General features: G+C 46.2%; 1 protein-coding gene and 1 pseudogene across 2 annotated transcripts in view; both read left to right on the forward strand.

Annotated features, from left to right (window-relative positions):
* SMAD3 (SMAD family member 3) overlaps nucleotides 1-20,469 on the forward strand; it is a 448,888-nt gene that overhangs the window by 11,826 nt on the left and 416,593 nt on the right. The window lies entirely within an intron of this gene.
* Nucleotides 14,755-16,073, forward strand: LOC147733387 (uncharacterized; annotated as a pseudogene).

Genomic DNA, 20,469 nt, shown 5'->3' on the forward strand with positions numbered 1-20,469 from the left:
CCACTCAGCGCTACCCCAGCATCACTCAGCACCACCACATTATCAATTAGCACCACCGCAGCATCACTCGGCACCACCACAGCATCACTCAGCACCACCACAGCATCACTCAGCACCACCACAGCATCACTCAGCACCACCACAGCATCACTCAGCACCACCACAGCATCACTTAGCACCACCACACAGCAGCACCACTCAGCACCACCACAGCACCACTCAGCACCACCACAGCATCACTCAGCGCTACTCCAGCATCACTCAGCACCACCACATTATCAATCAGCACCACCACATTATCAATCCGCACCACCACATTATCAATCCGCACCACCACATTATCAATCCGCACCACCACATTATAACTCAGCACCACCACATTATAACTCCGCACCACCACAGCACCACTCAGCGCCACCACAGCACCACCACAGCACCACTCAGCACCACCACAGCATCACTCAGCGCTACTCCAGCATCACTCAGCACCACCACATTATCAATCAGCACCACCACATTATCAATCCGCACCACCACATTATAACTCAGCACCACCACATTATAACTCCGCACCACCACAGCACCACTCAGCGCCACCACAGCACCACTCAGCACCACCACAGCACCACTCAGCACCACCACAGCATCACTCAGCACCACCACAGCATCACTCAGCACCACCACAGCATCACTCAGCACCACCACAGCATCACTCAGCACCACCACACAGCAGCATCACTCGGCACCACCACAGCATCACTCGGCACCACCACAGCATCACTCGGCACCACCACAGCACCACTCAGCACCACCACATTATCACTCGGCAGCACCACTCAGCGCCACCCCAGCATCACTCAGCACCACCACAGCATCACTCAGCACCACCACAGCATCACTCAGCGCCACCACAGCAGCACCACAGCACCACTCAGCACCACCACAGCACCACTCAGCACCACCACAGCATCACTCAGCACCACCACAGCATCACTCAGCACCACCACACAGCAGCATCACTCGGCACCACGCCAGCATCGCTCTGCACCACCCCAGCATCGCTCTGCACCACCCCAGCATCGCTCTGCACCACCCCAGCATCACTCTGCGCCACCACAGCATCACTCTGCGCCACCACAGCATCACTCTGCGCCACCACAGCATCACTCTGCGCCACCACAGCATCACTCTGCGCCACCACAGCATCACTCTGCGCCACCACAGCATCACTCTGCGCCATCACAGCATTAATCTGTGCACCATTCAACAACAACTGGTTCAAATATGTTCTCTCAATGTTTCAAGCTTTATTACAAATTTCACTTCTGTTCTTGGATTTTCATCACAATAAAATACACTGAACATAATCTTCACAAAGGTTATTTACAAAAGTTTAAGCTATTGTCATTATAAATTACAATCACTTTTATTTAAGTATTAATTATTTAAAAAAATTAAAAGCCATTGTTATTTGTAATATCAATACATCTAAGTCACGTAAATACAAAACATGTTGCATTACAAATGCTATGGGTGTCACATTTGCGAAAGTTATAACTATTGGCATTGTAAATGACAAAGCTATTCATTTAGCTATTTTCAAAACCAACACATAAATAAAAAAAAATCATTTACAAGACCAATAGCTTAAACTTTCATAATGCGAGACCTATTGCATTGCAAATGCTTGTTTGGTAATGCATCTTCACTTGCAAGAAAAAGTAGCGTCATTCATTATGACACAGGGATAGTTTTTTATCGTCCTATTGTGGTCTCTCGCACCACAGGAATATTGTGCTTTTCATTTGGGCCCCTTTAGTTTGAACTGCAAAGTCTGACCAGGTTTGGTTGCAATCTAACCACGTAATCCTCAAAACTATTTTCATATACTATTGAAGTATTTTAGCATCCCTTAATTACTATAATGCCTGAGTAATTTCTTTAGCATTTTTTTGTAAAGTGAATTGCATGTATTGCGGCCTAAAATTGACAGAAATTTAAATGTCCTTTGAAAAAATATGCTACTTATATCTTTACGAAGGGTTGCGTTGATCCTGTGCCATAATATGGTGATAGTCAGGCAAAGCGGAAAGGCAGTACTATATGCTGCTGGAATGCAAATATGCATAGAAAAAGGAATGACCCCTGTGAAAACAGTGCTGACATTTAATCAAAGTATTCTATTAGTTTTTTAATCTCTTCTGGGGAAACAGAACAGAGAACTAACCACTGCAAACTGACTCAAAGAATCCAAAACTTTCCAGATGAAAAGGACATACCCAGAATAATTTGAGATGGAGAAATGAAAGATAGCTAGGTATTGCACGAGGCCTTTGAGTAATCACATTTGTAGGACCACTGCCTGCCTGCACGGGTCAGGAGGTTCTCCTCCTATAATTTTGATGGGTTCTCTAAGATGGTGCTCCAGGAATGGAAGTAATACATGGTTTATTTTCATAACATTCATCACAGACAAAATTAAGTTTTCCCATAAGTGTGCTGGGCGTGGCCAACGTTCCTTCCTGTCGAATGAAATGTATTTTTATCAGTCAGAAACACACTTCATTGTGCTTTTGTTACAAGGATCATGGAAAGGGGCGACCACTCGGTCCCCCCGAACGTATGGTGGAGTACCCCGATCTCCCCGGGAAACCATTTTGGGCGGGAGGCGTGTCACGGCTGGTATGCCCGAAGCGGCGTAGCTTTGGCGCGCCTTTTCCCGCCCAAGAAGGGGTTGTCCTAGACACCAACACCGCCAGCCACGCCCGGAGGGCGGATTGGAGGAGGGTCTACGCCCGCCCGACGAAGGATAAAAGGAGCGACAAGCCAAGGAAGCATCCTCTTGTTCCTGTGCTCTGAAGCTGCACCCCCGCGTTGCACGTGAGCTCGAGACGGAACGAAGAGCCAATTTTGACCCACCCACCAGCCCCTGTTGACAGCGATTTGTTGGAATAAAATTGATTGACGTGAATTGGTTTCGTTTACAGGTTGCTTGGAATAAAGTTGATAATGTGTGTATAATAAAGGATGATGATGCTCAGTAGAGTTGGTTTCTCTTACAGGTTATCTTGGAATGAAGTTAGTAATGTGTGTATAATAAAGGATGATTTTCGTTTTAACATGTTTTCTTAGCTGAAACGTTTGCGAATAAGTTTAATGGTAATGCTCAGTAGAAGTCTACGTGAAATCGTTTGAATGTAATGTCCTTTTCATTAGCTTAGTTTAAAATGTCGTATTTATTTCTGGTCGGGCGGTAAGGTCATGATCGGTGAGCAGTAATTGGAAGATCCCTAGAGGTTTGGGCGTCACCCATTACGGATGGGAGCGCCCGGGGGGAGGCGGCCATTGGCCCCTCAAACGGGAGGCGGTCCCATCTAAGGATGGGACGCCGAAAGGGAAGGCGGCCATAGGCCCCTTCACTGGGTAGGAGGGGATACGGACCCCTCCTTGGAATTTCCCGGGGCCCGGACATCTGCGACGGCAGGTGTGGTAAGTTGTGTGGGGTGGGGGGGGGGTCTACGCTACCTTCTAGACACCTCACACGAGTCCTCGGACGACCACTAAGATGGCGTCGAGTTAACAGGGGGCCCCCGCTTAGGCAAGGGAAATTGGAAGTTGGCACAGAGGTACAGTCCTCTGTGCGCCCGCCCCTCACAAGTGAGGGGGGAATTGGTAGTGGGGATCTGACACCGGTTACGACCTTGCCGTTGGCCCGTAACGTTAGGATGTACAATTTCAATGTTCAGAAATGCATTTGCAGGATGTTTAGTATCGGCTAGGAGAACCTTTGTATTAGAGATGTGTTAAGGTCAGCCATGAACATCGTACTGTGTAACTGAAATTGTACATGATATGAAACTGTTATTTTAATGTTTTAATTTTGTTTCATATTTTAATAAATACGGCCGGGAAGGGTAACTCCCTCCCGCCTTCCAAAAGCTCAGAACCGTTTCCGTCTTCCCATCCTTGGGGATTTGTGTTGAGAGGGGGTGGCGGGTATCTCAGCCATATGCATACATTTTCTTAACTGCAGATTGTCCCTATCTTTTAGAAATTAACGTTTCACCTTAATTGCCACAGTTCTCTCACTTATGCTCACCGCGGTGCCATAGAAGTGTGATTGTAAATTAAAAGGTTGGGGTAGGAACAGGGTCCAAGATGTGTTTTGGATCGTGGAAAGTTGGAGCAAGTCCGTGTACTCAGTATAAAAAATAAAATATCCACACCTATACACACTCAGGATATGGCAAAGAACCCTTTTCTCCAACTTAGAAACCTAGTGATGTCTCACAAGCTTCATCAAGTAATTTGTGTTCTATCGAGTAAGAGAGAGTAATCCCAATCAATTGTCACCTTTACCAAAATATGGTATGCAGCAGTTTTAAGATCCTAGTGGTGGAAAATAAAGTTTCCATCTGTTATGGAAATTTTCGAATTGATCTACTAATCCTGCATCTTGGAGCTCAGACGCCTGCTTACATTTCTCCTATTGTGTGGTCTAAGGGAATTTATGCAACAGCTGGACTCCTTAGGGTAATGATCGGTGATTGGAAGGTGAAAGGCCCTATAGTATCAGTAAGTCGTGTAACCCTACTGTATCTCTAAAACTTCCCAAATTTGTACCCAATGGTTATGCTGATTTCAAAAGCTGCAAAGATATTTCAAAGCTGTTCAATTATTTTCAAGAACAAAAGAATCACATTGTTTCTAGTTATTAAGTGTAATGGGTAGTAAATGCAAGAAACAAAAATCAAATTAAGAAACTCATAGCACACAGTATGGTCACATCAGGGATCCAATTTAAAATAGACTTTTTTCATGAAATAAATATTGGCTTAATAATGTAAACCTGCCTATCGTAACAAGCACAATTAACAAGGTTTAATGGACTAAGCAACCATTAATTTTCATTTCTTAATTTATTAGACAATTGTACTACTGTTTGCGCTACATTGCCATTATTCTGCATGAAATACTTTATTAAATAAATAGGAGCAAGTAGTTCTTGAATTAAATTGAAATCGGATCGTATTCCCCAATCTTTATTTTATGTTGAGTGCAATTGCATGCATGTCTTAGATTTGGATGTAACAGTGCACTGTCATTTTGCATGAAGCACACAAAGGGTCCTAATTAATTTCTGTCTTGTGTGGGTGTATTGTAAAAAAAAACAGATACCCACTCTTCCTACACACCATCTGTCACCAACTATGGGCATGCTTTGTGTAGGCTTGCTACCCTCCACCCCCCAAGAAGGGTGTAAACCATTTGCTAAATTTGGCTCCTATATTTACATCCAATAAAAACCGTCACAGAATAATTGTTCTATTAGAACAGCTTTACCATGGTTTTTAAACGTGTTCCTTGAACCACTGAAATTAATCTTTGGTGTGTAATTGGATAAAAGATAAAAAAAAAAACTTTAATAAGAAATCGGTAATCATAACATCATAGTGTGTCACATGAAGAAGCTTAAGTCAGAGCACATACTTTTGTAGAAGAAACACACTTTGTTCAAAAACCAGGTTAAAAATACGAAGGGAAAACTCTAAGCCGGGAGCAGCACCAACCTTTTCATCAAGCTTCCCTCCAATTATCTTTTGCTCCTCACATTTTCACGCTATGGTTCTGGATATCATACCATACTGGTCACACAGTCAGGCACTTGCCCAAATCCACTCAACTGCTGATGATGAAATGTTTAATTGCAATAAGCCTGTATGCTCTTCCCATCTTGGTTGAGTATACATAATGCAGCCCCACTTTTTCTGTGGCTTCTCTCTTTTGGCTGCCCTCTGTGCTCTCTGATTTCAAGTAATGCATTGACCATCAATCCAGCGTCAGTGGGCCTTCCCAAATGTAACAAAAAGGAAATATGATCACCGATATTCAATATTTTTCTCTCATAGTGGTTTTATTTTGATTGGTATTGGTTCCCTCGGTTTATCTCTACAATACTTATTCAACACCTTTCGCTCTCTCTTTTTCCACTTACTGAGAGGTTCTTTGCAAAGAGCTCTTGACCTAACTCTCTTTATTGGAAATTGGTGTATTTTCAGTAATGGTAATTTGGAGTAAAGTCTTAATCATAGATAGGCCTGCATCATCCTCACTCACATACATTAACTTCCCTTGGAATTTGAGCACCCAGTTAACCACCTTTACGTCTGTCTTAGAATATATATATATATATATATATATATATATATATATATATATATATATATATATATGTATGTGTATATATATATATATATATATATATATATATATATATATATATATAAAATGCATAATAATTTCCCCCTCCCACCAACTGCCAGATTACACAGTAAGGGCTGCAGCCTTTCCTCTGGGCTATCTGTGTTCCTTACTGAATATTGCAATAGTCTTCTTCAGGACAGTGTTTGGTGCTTAACTCTTACTGTAATAATTACACACCGTGTCCATCTTCCCTTACTTAAAACACTGCAGTAGAATAGAAGTATGTTATGCTAATGAAGTGTGTTCAGTGTGTGTTCAGACACTTCTTCAACAAACAAGTCATTGTTACCATTACCTTCTTGCTGACCACGTAGGCTAATTAAAGATTTTTATCTCGTTGCATTATTTGACCTATAACATGGGGCTATTTGTGAATATTTTCTTTTGCCATCACCCACTGTTTCAGAAACTTTGCTTCTGCTTTTTGTCGTGAGTGTCATCTTTTAAGGGAAACCAGCTTAAATTGAAGTTACAGCCGTACGAGGGTTTATTCTTGCAGATTGCTCCTCGTAAAGAATGTGATTTAAATTTGTCTATATCAATACCACTTTCCTTCATAACATCTTTCACTCATCTTGCAATCGTTGTTGTACTCCTCGCACCATAAGGTTTCACGTAAGATATCACTAACTGATTTTTCCCCATGTTTTCTAAATTTCAAAATTGTGCTCATATACTCCATCATACAATCCACTACACACAACTTCTCCTCCACAAACTGGATAAAAAATGGAATCTGACATTGTTTTTGTCCTCATCCAGACCTCAAAATACACCCCTTCTGGGACCATTACTTACCTCTTACGTTTTTACATCTAAAACTCTCCTGCATCAGACAACTGCTAGCCAAGATAACTGACTTATATATATTATTTTCTGAAGTTCCCAGCTTTCTTTCCCAATTTAGTTGACAATTCAGTAAATCGTCCGGGAACTCCTGTATCAAGCATTGATACAATGTGCCAATCGGTGTTACTTTCCCCAATAAATCCAACATAGGAATCTTCCTCATATTACTATCTGCTGCTTGCCAAGAGCTTTGTAGAAAGCTGCGGATTTGTAAGAACTTAAAAAAATCATTCTTGGTTAAAGAAAACCTAGTCTGTAAATCAGAAAAAGAGACCATTTGGCCTTCATCAGACAGATCCCCTAGATGATTAATTCCTTTCATACCCCACTCATGGCCACTAAATCAGAAAAAATGGGGGCTGGTAAAAAACTAGAAGCCGAAAAAGGTGTGAACACATTCAGTTTTGTTACCCCCAAGTGTCTCCGAACTCTTTGCCGGACATTAAAAGCTGCTTTAACAGTCTTAAATCGTTTTTATTGTAGTAACTGGGTTCAATCACTCTAAGAAAGCTAGCTTTAATTCCCTCGCCCATGAGTAATTCATAAATGGGTGGGGTGATGGACTCTGGAGGTCGTGCCGACCTTGTTATGCTGGATCTGTCTGCGTCCTTTGATACGGTCCACCATGCCATCTTGGTGGACCGGCTGGAGGAATGTGGGGTCCAGGGGAAGGCCTTAGACATTTTGAGATCTTTTCTGACCAATAGGGTCCAGGTAGTAGCGCTAGGGGACTTTGAGTCGAAACCCTTTCAACCTCCTTGTGGGGTTCCTCAGGGTTCCTCACTTAGCCCTACCTTGTTTAATGTCTACGTCTCCTCCCTGGCCCCAGTCATCCGCTCCCATGGGTTTGAACTTACATCTTACGCAGATGACACACAGATTGTGGTGTCACTGCTACCAGGGAGGGAGACTGACATGGCCAGCAAGTTCCAGGAATGCATGAAGGCTGTGAGCAAATGGACGGCCGGAAACTGTCAAACTCAATTCGGCTAAAACCGAAGTGATACTGTTCGGCTCTACAGTCAATTTTTGGTGCCCGAGCTGGTGGCCAGAAGAGATGGGGACTCTTCCTATTCCCGTCAATAAGGTCAAGAACCTGGGGGGCATTATTGATGACAGACTTTCCTATAGACCTCAGGTAAATGCCTCGGCCTCGTCCATCCACTGGATATTGAAAATCCTTAGGAAGGTTCTTCCATTTCTTCCAGGGGAATGTAAAAAAACAGTTGTGACGGCTTTAGTGCTCTCACGATTGGATTACTGCAACAGTTTGCTCCTTGAAGCCCAACAAGGAGTACTTGACAAGTTACAGATACTGCAGAATGCAGCAGCGCGCCTACTTACAGGCCTGCCCAAGTTTGCGTCCATCTCTCATGAACTGGTGAAACTACATTGGTTGCCAGTAACCTCATAGCTGCGTCGAACGTTCAGTGTCCAGTGCTGAACGTTCGAAGAACGAATGCTGGCCCGTCGGCCAACGGTCGTGCGCAGCACTGGCAAGGTAGTGCTCGCGACGACCGTTGGCCGACGGCAGCACTTAAGGGGATAAAGAAGCGGATCCAATTTAAAAGCATGTGCATTGTCTTTAAGGCGACCCATGGTATAGGTCCAGCATTCCTGGGGCAATACTTTCACTTGTACAAACCGAGTAGACTTTTGAGGTCAGCCACTCTGGGACTGATTAAGACCCCACGGATTAGGAAAGTGTGTTGGGGGAGGCAGGAGTTTTAGCCGAGGGGCGGCGGTCGCCTGGAATGCCCTTCCAGTGGCACTCAGACTGTCCCCTGAGTTGATGACCTTTCGGAGAAAGCTAAAAACATGGCTTTTTGTAAATTAATCCGGGGATTTAGTTTCAGGAGCTATCAAGACAGCGCCAGGACACTGTACGGTAACAGTGCGCTTTACAAGTGTTATAAATTAATAAATAAGTATTACAGAGAGAAACTCTGGCCCCATCCCCGATAATCAGTGGACTAATAAACTGAAGGGTTGCTGCAATGTAATAAAAAAGAAAGTGTGGAACATTCCAACCCCCATACTCCTTACTGAGGATAATTTTTTTAAAGGCCTTGCTGTGTCTTTTGTACCCCCACAAAAATCTAGAAATTGCTGTTTCCAAGTTCTTAAAGCAGCAGGTGGGAAAATCTAACGGGATTGTGCGAAACATATATAATACCTTCGGTAAGACCAGCATTTTAAGAACATTGTTTCTTCCATACAATGATAAATGAAAATGATCTAAACGTTCTAACTGAGAGCTTATTTTGGCAAGGATTGGATTGAAATTCCGTTCAGGAATATTCGAAATCGGCAAAGAGATCTTAATCCCCAGGTACGTCACCTCAGAGGCCAGGGATAGATTAGCCGGAGGATTTTCCCCCGAATATAAAATCTGGGTCTTGTACAGATTAAGCCTGTACCCTGAAAAACCTTCAAATTGAGATGCTAAGTCATTAATAGCAGGTAACGCTGTCTGCACATCGGTTGTTACGACGACAATATCATCGGCGTATGCTAACGCCCGATAATTAACGTTAGCTAAAGTAATTGGATTAATTCTTTCCTCCCTATTAAACCGGTCAATTAAGGGAGCAATATAAAATGCAAAAAGTAAAGGGGAGCACGGGCCCCCTTGACTAGTACCCCGCGTGATTGGAAAAAAAGGCAAAACTTGAGAATTAATTTGAATAGAGGCTTTAGGGTCAACATACAGCGTACCAAGAGCTGTTAAAAATCCCGCGCCAAAACCCTTTCTAGATGAGATATCCCATAGATAGGTCCAGGTCGCTCTGTAAAACGCTTTTTCAGCGTCCAACAGGATTAGTCCGATGTCCAATCTAGTGGCCTGGGCCCAGTCCAGAAACACAATTGCTGTGAAAAACTGTTATTTATGTATAATATTGAATTAGCAATTTACAAAATGAAAGGCCTGAAAAAAAGGGAAATGGGAAAAAAATCTGGGCCCCAATTACTGAGTGGATATAGACAGCTGTGCTAGAATGTTATTTCTTTATCGTTCGTTCTTTTTTTTTTTTTTCTTTCAATTTTTCTAGGGTCACTACTTTATTTTTTTTTGTATTTATTCTCGATTTCTTTTTATATCGAAATCAGAAACTTGGCAATGTAATTAGTTTTCTTGATGTATTTAGTCAATATTGTGCTGTATTCATGCTTAGAAATCAGACTGTGCTTTGTTCTTTTTTTCTCCTTGCATAAAACAATAAAAGTTTATATTAAAAAAAATAAAACTCTCCTGCATGACACTAAACATAATAACGTTGCCATTTGTTCAGAAAGTCTCTTCAAAACTAAGCATTTATTTGCAAGCCATGTCAAAAATAGTAACAACACAGCATTGACATCCCACAACACACTGTAGCTTGACTTAGGAGGCTTTTTCAACCTCATACTCTTTAGAACCCTGCATACCATAACACTTCTGCCTACTGTTCTGTCATCTACATGTGCATGACTTGCTGAAATCGATGACCTGTAGCAATTATCTGTCCAGTACTCTAACCCCTATTCAAACTTCTCTACTAAAAAAAATAATCACCTCAACCACAGGAGCCTCAAGGGGATCCAAACTCCTTTTCATTCACCAACAAGCCATATTCTCCAAATCCCTCTATACCTACTTCTAGTTCCTGGAGCCAGGATTCTTCCGGCAACTCTGCAGCCTTGCTCGACAGTCCCTTGAAACAGTTTGATCTCCCGATACCTTCCATAGAAGAAGGTTCAGTACCTTGCTCTGAACTAAAGGATGTGCCTCTCCTTTTGCATTCCTTAGAAGTCCTTATTTGCTGAGATTAAAAATGTCTTGAATTACAAACTGCGGTTAATTTAAATCTTCAGGTAGGTACCCTAGCTTCACTACTATCCAGTGTTCCAAGCAAAAAGTCCAGAAATTCTTTGCCAAATCCACCAGACCTCGGGATTTCATCCCCCCCATCTGTTGACATAAGTCACCACTGACACATTGTCCATCTTCATTAACACAGACTGTCCTTTCAGTTCTTTCTTGAAGCTCTTTAGTGCATACAAACCTTGGGGCCGATTCCGATTCAGGATAAAAATCCGTCGTACGATTCGTATTCGTAGCCGTCTCCGTACGACTGATAAAAGTCTGTCCGAATTGGGTAGTACGATCCCAATTCTCAAAATACGTCCGAATATCAGCGACCCGTACGAACCACAATCGAATACCCATATGAAATGGCGTCGGAACTCCAACCGTACGATTTGTAAACATGCCGTACGAACTAACTAGTACGATCCAGACCAGGTACCAAGTACGCGATTTGTACGGGCAAACGTAGTCCCGCATGAAGCACGATTCGTATGGAAAACATTGTGTATGAGCGAGCCGCACCAACAAATACGTCTCGCACACCCCACAATCAAGCGTACACGTACCCCGGGCCCGAAAAACGACCGTAACTGCCAGCCGCACCAACAATTACGACTCGCACACCCCACAATTAAGCGTACACGTACCCCGGGCCCGAAAAACAACCGTAACTGCCAGCTGCATCAACAAATACGACTCGCACACCCCACAATCAAGCGCACACGTACCCCGGGCCCGAAAAACGACTGTAACTGCCAGCCTCACCAACAAATACGACTCACACACACCACAATCAAGCGTACACGTACCCCGGGCCCGAAAAACTACTGTAACTGCCAGCCGCACCAACAAATACGACTCGTACCAACAAATACGGCTCGCACACCCCACAAAACAAGCCTACAGTGTACACACCATAGGAAAACAATGTCCTGACCACATCCAAACAGGCAAACAGAGGGCCCAAGTCACAACCACCCCTTATGACACACCCACAAAAAATTCAAAATAAGCCACACCCACAAATGTACCAATAAAAGGGGCCGCACATATAACCCATCATCCTTTGCAACATACCTATTTGTGCAAAGACACTGACAGCACACCAACAACTGTAGCCATACACCTTCACACATACACCCATCTCATTCACACACCACCCCTTCACAATCAGACCCACACACCTTCAGCCATATACACCATAACCCCCCAATAACATACACCCCACACCATGACCACACCAAAGAATCCAAAGTTCACTAACCCAGAGATCGAGATCCTTACAGATGAAGTCATCCGAGTTTTTCCACAGCTGTTTGGTGCATTGGTCAGACAGACCAGCATAGCTGAAAAGACACGCCTGTGGGAGAGGATCGTCGAGAAGGTCAATGCTGTTGCACCCATCAGGTTCACCAGAGTGGTTTGTCAGAACAGGTGGTATGATCTGCGGCGGATGGTCAATCGCAAGATGGATGAGGACTACGCCAACGTTCATCACACTGGAGGTGGCCCTTCCCGCAGACATGCACAATACCATCCCTGAGAGAAGAAAGTCATGGCCCTGCTACCACCGGTGGGAGTTCACGGAATCGAAGGAGCCGTTGAGCCTAGGAAGTATACAAACAATTCATGTAACATGGGTGGACTCCCAGCAGTGGCTAACAGTAGGGGGGCTGTGGGGGGTGTGGCCATGACTCCCAGCAGTGCCTAACAGTAGGGGTGGGGGGTGTGGGGGTGTGTGGCCATGACACCCAGCAGTGCCTAACAGTATGGGGGTGTGGGGGTATGTGGCTATGACTCCCAGCAGTGCCTAACAGTAGGTGGGGGGTGGCCATGACTCCCAGCAGTGCCTAACAGTAGGGGGGTGTGGCCATGACTCCCAGCAGTGCCTAACAGTAGGGGGGGGTGTGGCCATGACTCCCATCAGTGCCCAATAGTATGGGGGTGTGGCCATGACACCCAGCAGTGCCTAACAGTATGTGGGGGGGTGGCCATGACTCCCAGCAGTGCCTAGCAGTAGGGGGGGGTGGCAATGACTCCCAGCAGTGTCTAACAGTAGGGGGGTTGGGGGGGGGTGTGACCATGACTCACAGCAGTGCCTAACAGTAGGGGGGATGTGGGGGGTGTGGCCATGACTCCCAGCAGTGCCTAACAGTGTGGGGGGGTGGCCATGACTCCCAGCAGTGCCTAACAGCTGGGGTTGTTTGGGGGGGTGGCCATGACTCCCAGCAGTGCCTAACAGTAGGGGTTGTTTGGGGGGGGTGGCCATGACTCCCAGCAGTGCCTAGCAGTAGGGTGTGTGGCCATGACACCCAGCAGTGCCTAACAGTATGTGGGGGGTGGCCATGACTCCCAGCAGTGCCTAACAGTAGTGGGGTTGTGGGGGGGGGTGTGGCCATGACTCCTAGCAGTGCCTAACAGTATGTGGGGGGCATGACTCCCAGCAGTGCCTAACAGTAGGGGGGGTGCGGCCATGACTCCCAGCAATGCCTAACAGTAGGGGGGTGTGTGGCCATGACTCCCAGCAGTGCCTAACAGTAGGAGGGGTGGCCATGACTCCCAGCAGTGCCTAACAGTAGGGGGGTTGTGGGTGTGTGTGGCCATGACTCCTAGCAGTGCCTAACAGTAGGGGGGTGTGTGGCCATGACTCCCAGCAGTGCCTAACAGTAGGGGGGGGGTTGTGGGGGGGTGTCGCCATGACTCCCAGCAGTGCCTAACAGGAGGGGGGATGTGGCCATGACTCCCAGCAGTGCCTAACAGTAGAGGGGGTTGCGGGGGTGTGTGGCCATGACTCCCAGCAGTGCCTAACAGTAGGGAGGGGTGTGGGGGTGTGTGGCCATGACTCCTAGCAGTGCCTAACCATGGCGGGGTGTGGCCATGACTCTCAGCAGTGCCTAACAGTAAGGGGGGGTTGTGGGGGTGTGTGGCCATGACTCCCACAGTGCCTAACAGTAAGGGGGGTGTGGCCATCACTCCCAGCTGTGCCTAACAGTAGGGGGTGTGGCCATGACTCTCAGCAGTGCCTAACAGTAGGGGGATGTGTAGCCATGACTTCCAGCAGTGCCTAACAGTAGGGGGGGTTTGGGTGTGTGTGGCCATGACTCCCAGCAGTGCCTAACAGTAGGGGGGTGAGGCCATGACTCCCAGCAGTGCATAACAGTATGTTGGGGTTGTGGGAGGGTGTGGCCATGACTCCCAGCAGTGCCTAACAGTATGGGGGTGAGGCCATGACTCCCAGCAGTGCCTAACAGTAGGGGGATTTGGGGGGGTGTGGCCATGACTCCCAGCAGTATGTGGGTTGTGTATAAGGGGAGCGGCAGAAGGCTGCAAGGGGGAGGGTGCGTGTGCAAGGTGTAGGGGATGAGGCTGCACTCAACCCATATGGCCCAGGTACACACCCATGCAGCATGCTCAATGCACAGGAAGTGTGAAAGTACTGACCAGATAGCTGGCACTGGGCCCTGGTATAGGCAGCACAAGGACCTCCTGTGACCAGTGCAAACACTAACACCAGGACAAGGTCAGATATCCTGCACAGAAACTCACAACAACTATCATGGCAGCATGATTCATGGGGGGACAGACACACCAATCGCACTCAAAGTACTAGCATGGCCTGTCGCACACACCCCTTACAGACAGGCAATGGAGTGCACCACTGTCACAATCGTCATGTAACACAACCTCAAAAATACTGATCTGATGACGTATCCAAACAAATAAAGCACAGTGCTGAATCACAATGCTGTTGCCACAGCTTTGTGATAATGTGGATGCACTCAAGTAGCACCATGGACCTGGGTATTGACACGGTAATGCATCTTTCAGAAGTACCACGTCCTAAAGCCCTGTGCCTGAAGTGGGTGTACTAGTCCTTTGGGGTTGGCAGTGGGTGGCTGTCACAGCACAGCAACACCTCTCAAAAGTTGCTGAATGAAATCAGCAAAATTCCACTCAGTCGCCATCATAAACATGCTGCATTAAAACCCTGTGCATGCTTGAACCAGGCATAATTATTGACACTGCATTGTGAAGATTGGGCCACACAGAGCACAGCTGGATCTGTGTGGTGCTGGCGACACAAGCCACAGCAATGGCTATGACAGTCATCGTCAACAGTACCCAACATGTCAAGCATCCATGAGCACGTCAATCTCACCCCACAATATACACATACACAAGTGAACAATTTCAACAATCCAAAGCAGGGGGAACATTGCTAACGACTATGTATATTAAATATGGATGTTGCATGATAGTGCATTAACAGTGTTTGTCTCTCACACCCACAGGTGGACGTGTGGAAACTACCCCCAACCAGGGGGGAGATGGAGCCCAGTCCCAGGCTCAGCGCGGCACTGACCCCACCGTCAGCGAGCCCTCTCAACACACTGTGGATTACTCCAACCAACCAGGCCCCTTTGGATCCCAAACCCCTACAGCAGGTGGAACAGACACATCTGTTCCAACCACCATACCCATTCCCGCCACATCCCAGCAGACAGCTCGGAGCCCTGCCCATGATCCACAACAGAGCCAGTCTGACAATGAGGGACATGGTTCGCCGGGCACCCATGAGGTGGCAGACAACACCTCCACTGCCAGCACTCATGGGTCCCGTCGACATGATGTGCCCAAAAACGCAGGTCCGGCTTGTGTGGGTAGGGGTGGTGGGAGTGGCGCACGGTGGAGGCGAGAACCTGACCACCCAGCTGCAGGGCCCGGTATGGCAGAACTCAGAGACATCATGGATGTACACCGGCGGGACACCAGGGAGTTCAGCCTGGTAGTGGAGGCCCTCAACAAAATGACAGATTAGCAGGCCCAGCTACATGCCAGTCAAGAACAACACCAGGGATGGATGGAGGCAAGACTAGATGAGCTCCTGACGGTGCATAGGGAAATTAACCAATCACTCCGTCTGATCGCTGTCAACATGCAGCGCCCTCCCTGTGTCACAAGGCCAGACACATCTAGGCAAAGACCAACAACAGGCACAGGGAGGGAGGAGGAGGAGGAGGAATTGTCAGACGGAGAATCCCATGCATTGTCAAGGCCTGCACGTGAGGGTCTCCCAAGGAAGGTGGGTCGTCCACGGTCCAGACGTTGAGAGGCATAACTCAACCTGCCATACCAGGTCACCTGGTATGGCATCTTGCCTTCGAGGGCAACAGCATCACCCGATTGACTTTCAGACTTTCCCACATGGACTTGCTGGTCGCAGTGTGCCCAATGATGCCAAGCACTGTGGCCTGGACTTTGTTGACTCATACTGTAAGGCATCACATCTCCTGCTGTGAACTTTGGATTTCCCCCTTGTACAGCACCTATTCATGTTACACGCACAAGAGTCAAAAATAAATCTAACTAGCACAAAATGCATTGATGTATTTGTATGTACCCAGATTCCAATACATTTGTGAGGTCAAATGTATTCAAATGCCACAGTCTCCTGCAAACTCAGGATTCAAGCAAGCCGGGCCGACGACGGCTGAAATGCCAGAAACCGGTCCCCGGAAGCTTGTTTCCTTCCCAGTGTAAGAATTGGCTTGGTAGTTTGGTTTGTCCTGTTCCCATCATGCACTGGGACAGGAACAGACTAATTTGCATATAGCCAGGTTCTGAGCTGGGATGGTGCAGTGAGCTAAAAAACGGTGTTGGATCTAGCCCTGATCTCTTGACTGGGTGAGAGTATTCTGCTTAATTCAGAAACTCTGTCCATCACCACCCCTTGTTGTTAAATATCCCTGTCAACAACAGCATCAGCTTCAAAATCCACATCCACGTACACAAAGCTCTACACCACGCAGGACCACCATACCAAACCACAGACTCAGCTTCTACACACCCACCCGCAGCCTCTGCTCTAACAACCATGCTCTCGCCACTGTCACTCACATCGGGAAAAACACAGACCAATAACGGACCATTTTCCTACCCCGACTCAAAGACCTGGAACACCCTCCCTACAAGTCAACAACAGACCCATGACCTGTTGCCCTTCACAATACTTCTCAAGCCCAGGGTGTTGTTATCAGTAGCAGCCACCCCCCCAGCGCAGTGAGACCGGCGAGGGTAGGTAGTGCGTTTTACCAATGAATCGATTGATTGATAGATGGCTTTGCCAAATTTTGTGTGTAGGATGGGAGAGCTGTAGATGATCGTTACAATGGGGCTGGTCAGGATGCTGGTGTGAAACTGGCTGTGCAGATGTTTGACAATGCAGAGTGTGTCCATGGTGTTGGATGTGACTCTGAGGTTTACCCCGTTAATTCTGACCAATCATAATCCTGGATTGGTTGTGTGATCCCTGTGGGATTTTGACAATCCGTTTGTGATGGCTATTCAGAAGTGGTGTTCTGAGGTTGCGTACTACCACGTGAAAGCATTTGAGGCGATATGTGGTGCTGTTATGTTAATGAGGTAATAGACTACAATGTGGTGCTGCTGGAAGTAGTGTGTGTGCAGTACTAGGCACATGACCTGGTTGTACGTACTTGCACTGTTAAGTGTGTCTGCATCGTGTTGTCAGTATGAGTTGCACACACAGCCTGAGAGGCAGGTCATGGGTGTGTTTGTGGTAGCGTGTGAACAGGTGGATGATTTTCTGGTGTTCACTGTGTGGAGATTGGCTGGGGCATGAGTCTGTTGTGTCACATGTGTCATTCCTTCAAAAGGAGCACAAGGGGGAACAAAGAGAAAATGCCACCCCACATTCAGACATTGTTCAACAACAAAAAGGCCTAAACCACCTCACACCAAATTCCTTACGACGAATGTCCGAGTTATATGGGCAATTTATACTACTGCCTCAGATGTGTACCTTGACACTAATCCATATGGTCATGGTGTGTTTCACGTTTACATAAAATTTCCACCAAGGTCTGATCCCACTCTACAAATTGAAAATGAAATGAGCAAAGAGAGAGTGCCTCATGGTAGCAACGCCAGAGGGGGTTCCTGACAGACAATTTGCAGTTTAGCCACCTCTCATCATCGGCCACTCTCTCTTCGTGTGAGTAAAGAACGAAAAGGAAAATACAAATAGTGATAACCTAACTAATATAAATATTGTGCACAAATAAACAACCACTATGTCCCCTCATATCAATTAAGGTGAAACTAAAGTGTGTGTGCACCTGCAAACCCTATGATAGGAAAAGACAATCAGCCACCACTATTAACAAGCATTTGCAATGCAATAGGTCTCGCATTAGGAAAGTTTGAGCTATTGGTATTGTAAATGACCCACTTTTTTATTTATGTTTTGTTTTTGAAAGTAGCAAAATTAATAGCTTTGTCATTTACAATGCCAATAGTTATAACTTTCGAAAATGTGACACCTATAGCATTTGTAATGCAATATGTGTTGTATTTACGTGCAACATATGAGCTCCAGATACCTATCTAGCTCTGGTACACATCGGCAGAGATTTTAGCGAGCCTGGGGCTTTATTTAAAACAATTCCCCATATATACCATGGCATATTTCCTGCGCTGTGATCAGCAGGTCGTCGGGCTCTTCTGTGTAGTGCCGGCTTTGAATCCTCCACCTTTATGCTTTGTACGCCCTCCCCTGTATCTTCATAGAAGTGTCTTGACCCCTCACTGCCCCGTGGAAAAGTTTAACAATTCTCACAATTCCAAGACCCAATTTGCCATGTTTTCCTTTGTTTGAATAACTGGGACGTTTACCATGTTGGATCTTCTTTATCTCAATGTTCATGTGAAGAAGATACATTTGGTATCTAGCACTTCCTGTGTCAATATTCTTTTTTTTTTTTTTTTTTTTTTTTCTTAAAGTCTCAAATAGTGGGCGGAGCAATCTAAAATCGTGCGTCCATTTCAGTAGACCTACATTTAATCATATGCACAAGATGGGATGGAGTTAGGAGTCTCTATAAAAGATTGAAGGGATCTATGTGTGAGAACATTGAGTTGTTTTTTTTAAATATGGCTCCATATTTGGTGAAACTTAACCTAAAATTGCCTGAAGATGCCGGTCGGTGCGCCTTTATCCTGTACATGTGAATCAAATTTAGTGTAAAACGTGATTTAATCACTATTTTAGGAGCTGAAAATGTACTCGCAGAAAACGGCTTTTCTGCATTCTTGGGAAAAACAATAACTTTTCGGGGGGTGCGGGGGGAGGGATACAGTTGCCTCCCCGATATTGGAGTAAATTCCAAATGCCTGTTTTATGCTCCTGTCATTTGCAGTGTTTGTGATATGAGTAATCTTATGGATTGTTACAACGTTATTGTCTGCAGTTGTGAAAAAATAACAGCAGATTCACGCTGGGGATATTTAAAGCTCGTGCAAACATAATTTTGCTATAGTCCCCTCTTACCCTATGGATAGGCCGCTCCTACGATGTGCTATATTCAGATCAGCGAACGTGATGTATACAACCCACTCCTCATGTAGCTGCACTCACGCGTTACTCTGCGAGCTCCGCCCGGCTCATGCTGCAGAAAGGCAGTTCGTTTCCCTACAGGAAATGACCTTGCAACGTGTACTCTGCCCCTCTCCTGACAGGAATCGGGCTATAGGAACTGTTCGAAACCTAAAATACATATTTGCCCTGGGGAGGTCAAACCGCCTTCTCAAAAAACACGGGTGCGTCTTTGTGTTTAGGTTCCCGGTCAAGTAGTCCGCGCCCCCATGCTGGGGGCGTGTTTGCAGTGCATGTGCTTATAGGGGTTGTCACCTGTCCTTGAAACCTTACCAGCCCTGTTTTTCCAGCTATGTCCCTAAAATAGTTTTCGGATGGTGCTTTCCTGGGGTTGGTATACGTGCCTATAAACAGCAAAGCAGTGCTTGGTGGCAGGGTCCGGCCCTGCCATTCAGAGTTCCTGGCCTCCAAGAAGTGTGCGTGTGCACAGCCTTATGCGGGATTCCCACACAAGCTCTAAACTCTCCTAATATGCCTGCACAGCGGTGCCCGGAGGCTGCGGTCGGCTCAAGCCTCACTGACTATTTTTATAATGATTGTTTATTTATTATTTTGGTGTTTTTTTTGTTTTGCATGGAGTGGACATAATCACACAGAATGTTGTAGCATTAAGTGTGATGTGTGTTGAGCGGGTAAACGTTTCTGTGTCAGGAAATATAGGCAAGACGAGTAATATAAAACAAACTCACGACATTAAAAAAAAAGCTTTAAAGGAGCATTGTACAAGCATATTCAGTTTCGCTTGCACTTTTTTAGGTTTTGGAACTCGCCCACTGATTTTTGAACGGCAGGGAAGGGGAGCACATTTCCCTAAAACAAAAATGTTAAAGGGTGCCGCCGCGCTGCCCGCGGCGACCCGGAAGCTCTTGCCCGGCCGGCCAATCCGCTCGCGGCCGACCGGAAGTCCCGCCTCCCGAGGTCCGCGAGCTGCCGGCGCATGGAGCGCCCTGCCGTCCGGTGTAGCCCGGGTCCCCAGGAGGGGGTCAGGGAGAAGGAGGAGTGTGGCGCCTGCTGCGGGGCTCCTCTGACCTGAGGGAGCCCCGATTCAGAT

Source organism: Lissotriton vulgaris, chromosome 2_1, assembly GCF_964263255.1.
Source record: "Lissotriton vulgaris chromosome 2_1, aLisVul1.2, whole genome shotgun sequence".
Classification (NCBI taxonomy): domain Eukaryota; kingdom Metazoa; phylum Chordata; class Amphibia; order Caudata; family Salamandridae; genus Lissotriton; species Lissotriton vulgaris.